This window comes from Rhea americana, unplaced genomic scaffold (assembly GCF_003343005.1).
Source record: "Rhea americana isolate MKP2758 unplaced genomic scaffold, rheAme1 scaffold_10, whole genome shotgun sequence".
NCBI lineage: Eukaryota > Metazoa > Chordata > Aves > Rheiformes > Rheidae > Rhea > Rhea americana.
Genome location: NW_028185039.1, coordinates 7,230,438 through 7,240,219, shown reverse-complemented (window position 1 = coordinate 7,240,219; position 9,782 = coordinate 7,230,438).

Sequence of the window (9,782 nt, the reverse complement as noted above, 5' to 3'; positions counted from 1 at the left end):
CCCCCCCCCCCCCAGGGTGCGGGATGGACGCAGACAGGCAGCAGGGGTCCATTATTTTTTTGTCGCAAGTTACCTGTATTTCTTAAAAACATGAAAGCAAACTGAATGAATTTCTGCCTGCGTTCCAAGCATAAGGCATCATTTTTCCTCAGATTTTTCCCAGCACCTCAGTTTTTAGGGTCGTTACCTCAGTCTCGGCCCTGTCGGTTTCCTCAGGGATGGGGAGGGGGGTGTGCAGCTTTCAGAAAGGGCTGGAAACTCTTCAGAGCTGCCCCCAAACCCGACATGGTGAGGGGCAGGGAAAGCCTGCCAACTTGGCCCTGGCCCGTCTCCAAGTAAGCGACTTTTTGGGCCTTGTTGTGCCGAAGCCTCCTCGAGGGAAGCGAGGGGGGAGGATGGCCCTGCCTGCAGGGCAGACGGGCTGTGGTGACCAGCTCCTCCGGCTGTGTAACCGCGTGGAAGATCGTCCAAGTCTCTTTCCTTTGCACTGCGTATGAATTCCTATCGTTCTCTCCCAATACTTTCTTCCTTTGGAGGAGTGTGTTTAGCAGGTTTATTGAGTCAGCCATCTGATATGTTCAAATAAATACTCTGTGCTTTGTTTTGCAATGTTTTATATCGACAGTTGCAATATTGGTGGATGTTTTGTTGATTTAATAAGGGAAAATAAAGTGTACRGCTGCTAACATATTCTTTTCCTCCATGCTTATTAAAGTTCATAAGGATGCACTTTATTATATATAATTTTTGTAATTTACCATATTGTTAGAATTATGTTGTTGGAAGTTATAATTTAATTTAGGGGGGTTTCAATTTGTTTTATAAAATCGCATTTTAAAATGCAGTACACAAACTCAAGGCAACATAGAAATTCTAATTCTTTTAGAAATTGGTCATTTCAATTTTTATGGCAAAAATTAATAAAATATAGGGACTGTTCTTGATTTCCTCATACACATATATTACTTCTGAAATCTTTTGCGGATATCTGAACAATTCTTTTGGATCACATTACCAGCTGCGCTTGCCACCGAGTAACATGCTCTTCTTCTCATTTTCAGCTGGCTGTTACTAAGCTCTTTGATGTTTGCATTGTAAAACTTATTTTAGACAGAGAAATAGTCTTACTTGCACAACATTTAATTTTTGTAGCCTGCAAGTCATTTTATTGGCTGAAACAAAGTCTTAATCAGTAATGTGGTGTTTACAATTAACTTTTGTTGCTGTTTCTTGAATATTGTATGAAAAAGTGTAGTCCACTAAGGCTCCTTCTTTCAAGAACTGCAATATTCTATAGAGATGTCAATCTAACTTAGGAAAGGCTTGTTTTTAGCCATTTTGTGAACTAGGTATTTGCCAACTGAATAAGAACTAATATGTTTTCTAAGTGGTACAAATAAAATAGAATAATCAAGGCATTTCTGTAATTTTTTTGTACAATACATACTTTTGTGTAATTTTTTGTTAACTTTGATTAAATGTAATATTAATGTAAAATAGTTGAATTGTACTTCTTGTGCTTGTACATTTATTAACCAGTAGAGGGCTGCCATTTGTCAGAGTTATCTTACAGGAGCAGAACTTAGGCCTAAATTCTCACACTTAATTTTTGTGTGTTTTTTCTTTGTAAAACATTATGAATATTTAAAAAATATTAATCTAAACACACAAGATAGAAGTTGTGTAGGAGCAAGATAAATAACGTGGTAAGAATTAGATATGATGTGTAATTTGTAAGTTGGGAATAATAGGCTAGCAGAATGATAGGGAAATATATACTGATATACTTCTGTGTTCAACAATGAAGGCTAGTTAGTTTATAAATTAGAGCAGTTTTTTTCTATATATGTAGTAAACATTTTGAATACCTTTAGGATGTTCGTTCCATATAAGTAAACACTAATTATAGGGCTAGTTGCAAACTGATAAATTGTGTTAGATGGTCAATACAGTCCATTATTAACCTTCCAAAAGATGTTTATTTACACATTTTAAAAATGCATTAATAGATATATCTGTAATATATGTTAAATAGTAAACATACTTCATAGCTATTTGAAAAAAAATTACTTGTATACAAGTGAGATAGTCTTCCTCCAATAATTTGTTCTTATTATTTGGATTGCTAGTTATTAATGGAATCAACATTGTTAATATGAATAGTCTCTTGAAGATAGGTTTTTGAAAACTAATTGTTTTGAAAATTTTGACAAGTTACTAATTGCTATGAGAGAAGAGAGAGATGCAAGAAGCTGTGACTAAGTCATTTATCTACCCATCTGCATAATGACCACAGTCATATAAAAACTGGGAACAGTTCTTGTGCATTATATTATTAACCTTTTGTTACTGATAATGTAAAAAGGCAAAGAAAACCAATATTTAGATAAGCTTTGTAAAATTTAATTTATATTAAAAAAAATCATCAGCGTTTTCTTTTGTCTTCCAGTCTATCTTTGTCCTTAGAAGCTCAATATTTTTACCTATGAAAAAGTGGTGAAATCTCCTAGTCTGTGATTTTTTGGAGAATACTTGACCAGGTTTGTTGTTTGGGCTTTAGCTTCATTCTTCCCATTATCTATAAATAAAAATCTCTAACAGATCTGAGGCTGTTTTAGGCTGCAATTCTGTTAACTAACTAAGAAGGTTAGGGCCAACTTCTCTGAAATGGACTAAAATTTTTCRTATTTTACTATTTCCGACAAAGTCATTTTTATAATAATAATAATAAAAAACATTTATTTACCTGAAATGCATTTTGATGGATTATCTCTAAGTAGGTTTTTCAATATTCTAATCCCCAAACTTATTAACTGTAGAATTAAGAAGCTAACATCTATATTCTTCCTTCATCGTTTTATCATGGATTAAATCTTCACTGTTTTTCATACCCATAGTAAAAGCAGTGACCTGTTATGCTTATGGAATCATTAACTTATGTAGGTGGTAGTCTCTTATAAAAGAGACTGAAGATCACTAATAATTAATAGATACGAAAACTGAAGCAAAATTGTCTAAATTAATACTAAGTTTTGTTATGCAGTTTCCCAGGAAATGGTTTTCGTTTTATTGAATAAGAGCAAATTTACTTTTTAAGAGAAAAAATAGAAATAAATATTGGTCTTCATCTGTAGGTTTAAGAAGATGCTGAAAATAGAAAATATGCTCTGTATTTTGATGATTTATTATAATAAATAATAAGCCATATTAATTATGGCTGAATTATAATGAGCCATAAATTAAGAAAATACTTCTCCCATAAAGGAAAACCTAATTATTCCTTTTTAGAAGAATCTACTGCAAAAATGAAACATGACATGTTTTTGCTGGGTTAAAAAATGAACTACAATTAAAGAATTGGTTTGGACTATGGCCTGATTGATAGGGAACATTAGTAAGGAAAAGTTAAGTTCTCCTGCTATATTGGCTATACACAGATCATGAGATCCTGGATTTATTAACTCCTTTACCTTAATTTCCCCCTTAGGTGTAATTGCCATATAAATAACAGCAACTGTGTTCACTTTACTTTGTCTTAAGTAAACTCAGAATTAAACTGGAGCAGTTATTAATGATTTCTGTCATAATTTTTCTCCACAAAGCTAGATTAAAAGCTGCCTTTTAAAAATACAAGCAGTTTATAGTTGCATTTCAAGTTGCATAGTTTATAGTATATGTTCTGAACAACCTTAATTTTGATTTTTTTTTCTTCAGCTGTGCATCATAGATACACAGTACATTTGCTGACTATGTGGAATATTCCAATTTGATAGTTTCTAGATGTAAAAGTATCAAGAAATACCATATTTTTTTATTGTAGCATTATATAACAATGACAGATCAAATGTTTTAATATGTTATTTATCTTATAGTCACATCTGTCACATACATTTCTAAGAGACATGATTATATTTGTTCAGAACTATTTAGCTGGTCATTTAATAGAAATACTTCTGCAAATTAAGAACATATATTAAAAAAAGAAACCGTTGTTGGTGCCATAGGGAACATTTCAGTGTAGATGTATATAGATAGGCAATATTATCTTGTGCCGTGGTATTAACTGTCCTATAATTTCCTGTGTGTGACCAGATAAGGAAGGCAGGAGAATGACAGCTTACTTTAGGAAACTATTTTCTAGGGTGAGCGAGATTGAGATTTCTGGACAAAGAAAAGGGCTCATCCTTGTTTCTGCTATGCCAAGTAGAACAGGACTTGTGAATAAATTAAATGGCCATGTGCTTATTTGACCTTTTCCAGTGAGGTAAAGAGGATGGTTAACTGCTTCTAGGAAAGCAAAACTTAACTGTCGGACTGAAAGTATGGTGTATAGATGCTCTACAGTACAATGTCAATATTTTCTTAGAATGTTTTGATTTTGGGCAGTATAAAGTGAGAAATAATGCTACTTTCTGTCAGTGTTATATTCCAAAGGAAATGGTTCTGGGATTCTAATACTTTATTACAGTAATTACTGGCTTTTACATCCCAGTTTGAGTAAATCAGACTTCCCAGAAACACTTCAAGAAAATTAAGCTCTTCAGTAAATAGTATCTGGAACATATCTAGAGCATTTGTAGACTTGAATGAATTTCCTATGACTCATCATGCAATACAAAAGTCAGACYCTTCTAACATTTCTAATCTACATTTTTTCCTTGCATTTCAAATTAATAGGACTTTTCCACTCTTATCTAACTTTTTAGATAAGAGTTACTGAAACTATGTACCATATTATCACACCTCTCAATTTTCTATCTTAGAAAGATAATATAATAGATGTATGATCTGTTCTATTTTTAACGATGTTTTAAATTTAATTTAAAGTAGAAAGGAAACTGTTGGCTTATATTCTTCAGAGACTGTTGGAAACCTCTAATTATGAAGCAGCAGTAATCATTTCATCGTTAAGACTGATGCTAGTTCTTATTTTAGACCTGAATAGTAAATTGTCTTTCCAGAGCTCAAAAAGAGGTCTTTGAATCACTTTGAAATTTCACATGCTGTATACTTTCCAGTTGAGTGTTTCTGACTAGCCTACAAACTCCATGGAAAGTATATGTTCTCAGATAAAAGGAATCTCATTTGACTTTAGAAACATGTTCCGTGTCCCAATCAGTTAATTCTTTCCTTGCTGAGAAAACAAGGAATACAATTTCTGTTTATTAGTGAGGAATTATACAAATAAAAGAAACTTATGATATTTTTATATAAAAGACTTAACAAAGGACTTAAGCTATACTTCAGCCAGCGGAGTGAATATATTTCTGAACATTTAAATGCATACAAATGAAGATAATATACATTTCAAAGAGATATAGAATAAAGGATTCTTTATGAAAATGTAGTTTAAGCCGACCGTACATGATGTAAGACAGAACTAGAGCTATAGATGGTTTCATTAAAGCAGTCTGGGGGGATCTGGGAAAGGCCTCTGAAGAAAAGAATTTAAAATATTCAGATCCACCRTAGAGGGACAAAATATCAGAGAGAGTAGGAAACTAGCTATAATGCTGGTGTAAGATCAGGTAAAGAACTGCATTTTTTTTTCTGTGATGAAAGTACTCATTTCTTTCTTGTAATTTTTTTTCTTTTTTGCATTTCCCGCATTGCAGAAAGCCCTAGTAGTGATTTCTTGCATTATGGATTTGAGTCAAAATATTTTCTATATAAATAAATATGTGCTTCTAGCCATCTCATGATGTTCATTCTTTCAGATTCTCCATTGCTGCCTTTCTCCCTTCAACTCTGAGGTTCTTGGATATTACCCTCTGGTACCACAACTTCATGCTATAATCCTGGTCTGCTTTTCCTCTACATTTTCAATGTTTGTACAAGTCTATGCTTGTATGATTCTTTTTCCTTCTTATATAGCAGTCTTCTCCTGAATAATAAATTTGTTTGGATGAAAACATTTTTTTTTCATTAATGACAGTAATCAGTCTGTGCCAGAGCTAAATTTTTTTTATTAGTCAAACAGTAAATAAACACTACATTTGTTCTCTTTTAGTTATTTTGACCAATAGCAATTTTTTAAAATACTAATTGTCAAAATCTGTTGATGTTGTCCCAGTGAAGGATTTTTTAGAGAAGAAAAATCAATAGCCATACTATATTGCTGTTAGAATTTTTGTTTTATATGCAAACTTTTTTTTTCCAAAATCATTTTAAGAATGAAACATTATTTTGGTTTGTACACAAATGTTTTAATTGTAACTTGCATTATGTTTTGTCATTTCCTATTCTGAAAGCCCAGGGTRTGGTTTGATAGTATGATAAATCTAGCTTTAGGTTTGATACCTATCCAAATACCATGGTCACCACCACAATTATCTGTAAGGTCATTCTGCTAGTTCAAATTTAGGAAAAAAAATGGTGGTGGATTAATATTAAACCGGCTAAAGTTGTGTGCGAATAGTTATTGTTTGTCTTCTGATAGTTAAAATAATGTGGACGTGGAATTTGCATCATGTGCTTTACCTAACAGAAGTTGGTTATGTGCTCACATCTGACTGGACTTCTGACTGATTGTAAAATGGAAGGCAGATATTTCCTAAGGTTTATTTTCTGTGTAAAGTGTTGGTTTCTATGGCTTAGAAGGCTCTGACTTTAAAAAATGTAGAAAAAGGAATACTAAATAATTTAGTGAAAAAATACATGTTCTACAGCATCAGATAGAAGCTAATCTAAGCTGTAGCTTTGCTGTTTCTATGAGAATCTTATTCCCAAAGTAGAAGTAGTAAGCAAATTAATCATTGCTACTGTGGGTCTAAAAGAAAGCTATGAAATGCCAGTAAATTAGGATGTACAGTGTGGTTCACATGATGATTTAAAAAATTCCTATTATGTAAACGTGGGTTCACAACTCAAGCGCTTATGAACAGCAATATTAACATTTTACTCAGTGTGAATCTTCTATAAATCAAAGTGTTYGTGGACTTTGCTTTATGAGTATATAGTAAGTAAGGATGTACCTAAAGAAAGGTGAGTAGTTAGTGTTTGAAATGCAGTGTACTTCTGAAATAATATTTGAGATTATATTCTTTCTAAAAATTGCATACTTTTTTGCATTTGAAGAGTATTATTGAAGAATACGTGCTAGTATTAAAAGTAACATTTCTTTGACATCATAATAGTACATGTGCATGTACTGTGTTTGCTAATTTTATTCAGCAAAGATAAATCTGAGGAATTTTAGATGAGTTACACTGCAACTTTGAAATAGTTGTCGAGGTTGATTGGGAGAAATTGTGAGATTGTCTCTGGTTTGTCAGCAGGCAGACTACTGCGAGGAAATGGGATGAAATTTTAAAAATATTCTTAATGATTAATACATTCAGGTGGTTCAAATACAGTAAATACTTTGCAAATATTTCATATAAAAGAAACTAAAGCAAGGCATATAATATTCTTAAGCAATAATCTTTCTTTTCCATCTAAAATAGTACCTGTTATTTTACTCACCTTGACAACAGTAAAGCTAATTGTCATCACTGATGATCTTTGAATCCTTGACCTGCTAATGGCTTTGATCTGATTATCAGTCTACTTGGAGCTTTAATATGAATATCACTGCTTGAATACAGTTACATGTTTTCAGGTTTTCCAAAATTTCCAGTAGTAAAGGGGGTTTAAAATTATGATTACTTGAAAATGAGGAAACTGTCCTTCTGTAATAATGACAGTGATTGTCAGCCCTTGGTGCTACTTCAGCAGCTGTTTGGGAAGCCCAGGGAGAAAATGATACCTAAGAGCTCATCCACATAAATATGCTCCAAAAAGAATCTGATAGATGGGAGAGAAAGAAGACTTTTCCTACATCTTGTTTTAATTTTCTCATGGTTTTTGAACTTTGAAGTCTTAGGCAGTATTAAATTTTTTTTTCTGTCATCATATCATGATTTGCCTCTTTATAGTTTAAGACAAAGACGGAATTGCTAAAGATGGTTTCCATAGCAATTACAACTATTTGAATATTCATGAAACTCCTCATCCTTTCAATTTTTCAAGAGATTTTCTTGTTTGTCAGCTGGATCATGCAAGTTATAACTTTATTAGGAAGGTTGAAGATGAAGATTTGCTTTTCTTTTGGAAAGGGAATGGCTGTTTTAATTTTGATTATGCTATTTGCCAAAATCATAGGGTATAATTTGGCTTTTTGTTTCAATACCCTTATCTCCCTTCCTTCCTCTTCTGTCTGTCACAGCCAAATGGCAGTTCACAAGCCATTGTCTCAGAACAAATCTGTCATAGTTTAAACTGAGAGTGGTTGAGATATGTGGACACGTTCCGTTTTGCTGGTTGATCTTCAAAGTAGAGTCAGAAGGAGTGAGTAATGTCTTAACTAGCCAGGTGATATCTGTGAAATCCTTTATTTTTTTTATTATGTGTACTGACTAATATACAAGGATGAAATGCTGTTTGGGTTCTTCAAACTTTACTGTAATATAAAAAGAGAATGCTGATAAGTAGATTTAGTCCAGTTCTGTGCTGCCTTTTGTGCTGAAATGATTTATTGGTGAGGTTTCTGAGATACGACAAAACAATCTCCATTATGTCTGCTACATATGCATCATTTTCTAAACGATACTCTAGTAATATAGTCAGAATGAATTGTTCTGCACAGTCTGTTTTACAAAGAAGAAGAACACAATGTGCTGGTTAAATTAATTCAACACTAATTCATTTGGAAGCTATGAAAACAAGGACGAAGAACATGTATCCTACGTGTCAACTTTTACCCTACTCTTTATCAGAAATAAATGTCTGTCTTAACTCTTACTTTCTCACACTCTGTCAAGTTTAATGCAGTGCATTATTTCTTACTTTCTTTTGGCACATCTTCTACTGTGGACTATCTTAGTTCCACTTGCCCTTARGTTTTGTCCTTTCTTCCCTTGCCAAGCCTTTACTGACACTTGATTTGTTGTTAATCCTAACAGAAGTAGATATTTCCTCTAGAGAGTATTATTGCTTACATGTGGTTATTTGCAGTTCTTTTTGTGTCAAATTCTTTTGTACTTATATAGCCAAGAAATTGTTAGCTAGACAAAATTTATTACGAGGTAAAATGTCTAACTATATAGTTTTACAGGTAGASCAGTGCACAGTGGATGTGCCACTAAAACTCAAAAGGAACAGCATAAAAGAACATTTTATCTGTAAGCTAAGATTCTCATTGAAATGTTTATAGTTTGTATTGARTTTAAGCTGATCTCATATAACAGTGGTGACTGAATGAGTGAGATATTTATTAAAAATGAACTTAAGCCATACTTATGGGCAGGTCTTATTTCTTCTGCTCTGAGTTCTTTGACATGCTCTTAATACACCAGATCTGCTGTCCTCTCTTTCTCTGTGCCATTATCAATCACTGTCTCCCCTCTTGAGCCTTGGTTTCTCTTCAATCCCCTTTATCCTACATTTTACTCATTTTACTTCTGAAAAGCAGGATTAGAGAAGGAAGGAGGGGGCTGACACACATCAGATGAGGGAATCTGGGGCTTGAATTAATACCTCTCTCTTTACCCCATCATTCCTCTCACTCTCTCTTTTTTCTTAGCTTTATAAATTCCACTTAACCCCTACCCTGTAAGTCCCCTGCTACAGTTCCAAACCTTTCTTTCCTTGTATTTACTCTCTTAATTTCCCTAATTTAATTTATCAAACATGTAYGCACATTTATTTTTTTTTCTGAAATAATTTTGAAGGCTTTTTCATTGCATTCCATGTTCAGATCAGTTTTTTCCTGAATTCTGAATTTCTTCTCATTCCTTAAAAAC